The sequence below is a fragment of the Suricata suricatta genome, chromosome X, assembly GCF_006229205.1.
Source record: "Suricata suricatta isolate VVHF042 chromosome X, meerkat_22Aug2017_6uvM2_HiC, whole genome shotgun sequence".
In the NCBI taxonomy this organism is placed as follows: domain Eukaryota; kingdom Metazoa; phylum Chordata; class Mammalia; order Carnivora; family Herpestidae; genus Suricata; species Suricata suricatta.
Window position 1 is genome coordinate 51,989,934 of NC_043717.1, and position 1,933 is coordinate 51,991,866.

At 60.7% G+C, this 1,933-nt stretch overlaps 1 protein-coding gene across 6 annotated transcripts in view; it reads right to left on the reverse strand.

Moving 5' to 3' along the window:
• Positions 1 to 1,369, reverse strand: part of ZMYM3 (zinc finger MYM-type containing 3) — a 16,011-nt gene extending 14,642 nt beyond the window's left edge. For 4 of the 6 annotated variants that reach the window (XM_029931087.1, XM_029931086.1, XM_029931085.1 and 1 more), the window contains exon 1: positions 291 to 447. The gene's annotated coding sequence lies outside the window, so the exon portion shown is untranslated. Of the gene's footprint in view, positions 1 to 290; positions 448 to 928; positions 979 to 1,347 lie in introns of those variants that run through there. The other 2 variants (XM_029931084.1, XM_029931083.1) reach the window with 2 other exon arrangements.
• Between the last annotated feature and the right edge of the window lie 564 nt (positions 1,370 to 1,933).

A 1,933-nucleotide genomic window follows, 5' to 3' on the forward strand; every position in this document is an offset into this window, starting at 1 on the left:
CCCTCCCCGCGTTGTAAGGTCCTCTCTCAGCCCTTCCCTCGCCCCCACAAACTGCCCTTCCTAACCCCTCCCCCCAGTTACCTTTCAGGGTCGCCCACTTCCTCAGCCCCGTTCCCCTTCCTATTGCTCCCCCAGTCCTCCTTCTCCTGTTGCCCACCCCCCCCCCAACCTCAGGCATTTACAGGAAGACATTTTGGAGCTACGATCTCTCCTTAGACCCCCCCCCCCTCCTGGCTACGGCGAAATCCCGCCTGCAGGTTCGGTTCGGTTTGATCAGGCCCGACCCCTACCTGCGGCAGGGTTAGTGTACCGGCTACAAGCCTAGAACTGCAGACAGCGACGGCCCCGCGCTCCTTCTCCACCTCCCTCCCTAGCAGCCGGGACAGGGGTCGCGGCCCCTTTAAATGGCAGCGCCGCTCACAGCGCCCAGCGCTCTGCACCAGGCGGGCGGGCGGCGCCAGCAACCAACCCCATTGGCTGGCTCGTGGAGGGGGCTCGCGAGACAGCGCCGGCCCCCGGCGCGAGACTCCCAGCCCAATGGCCGCCTCGAAATTGCGGAGTGGAGCGTAGTCGTTGGAGATGGAGCTGGAGCCCCCGCCCGGGGCCCCGTTAGTTGAGGACGCAAAGCTAGCCTCTGGAGCTTTGAAGCCCGCCCTCGGAAAAGGCGGCACCCCTTCTCCACGGAACGGCGGAGTACACTAACCCACAAAAAATAGATCTACGCACCTGCTTCTCTTACCTGGAGTCTTCTCCCCCTTCCCTCCCTCCCCGTCACACCCTGCCCTCCCTACCTCCTGGAGCCCACTCTACCCGTGATCCCCTCCTCTCATTCAAATGGTTCCCGGTCCCCTCCCCCTCCCCGTGTCTCTCTTCGCTTCCCACTCGTGTTCAACTCCCCAGCGTCCGCCCCCCCCCCAACAATCCCTACCTACGCCATGCAGCAGGCGCCTGCCAAGATTACCCTTCCCCCAACCCCACCTCTCCGGGGCCCGCCCCATAGACGACTGTTGGGGTAATGAGTGACAGCGGAATAGGGGGGGTAGGCAGGGACCCAGCCCTCACGTGCCCCTCCTTCCCTTGTCTGCAGCCTTGGTCTCCCCTAACCATTCTGAATGTCATAGTTGTGGGGTGTCTTAGGCTTGGTCTCCGGCCAACCAGGGCGGGTTAAATGGCTCTGGCTCAGTGACAACGCCTATGCAGTAACCGTTACTGCCTGATGACCCCAAAACCAGGCCCCGCAAAGGCACTCCCCCACTCCCTCAACGGTCTTAGGGTAAGTTCTGGGATCTTCTCCCTGAGTCTTCCTGCAGGAGCTCCCTGCCTTATCTATACAGTAGTTTTCCTCACCAAGGCCAAGAACTGTTTCCTCCTTTCTCTCAGCCTCTCTCTTCCTCCCTCCCTCGTTCTGTCCTTGTCAGTCTCTTTCCTCCTCCTTTTCTCTCTCCCTTACTCCCTCTCTCTAGCGCACACTCTCTCTCTCTCTCTCTCTGCCAGTCTCTTTTTGTCTCAGTCTCAGTCTCTGTCTCTGTCTCTCTGCCGCTCCTTTGCACTAGCACGCAGGCGCGCTCACACGCTTCCCCCCCTCCCCCGGACGGTCCTTAGCCTGTGGGTGTGGCTGAGGCTGAAGCCTGAGAAGTGGGGGAGGGGGAGGGGGCACTGGCAGTTGGGCTACTGGTTTAAAAAAATGTGTGTGTGTGTGCGCGTGCGCGCGCGCCACGATCCTTTCTCAGTCCGCATTATAGTTAGAGCACTTTGCAGCCCCCGCTCCGCACTTTCCTCCTCCAACACTTAAGGGCTGGAGAGCTTTTAGTATCCGAGGCACTGAGGAGGCTTAGGCCTGAGAGGAGTCCTGCCACAGATTTAGGAACGTGTAGGTTTGGTGTCCAGTGCCTGCTCTAGCTTGCCTCTTTGCTCTGGGCCTTCCTTCCCACAT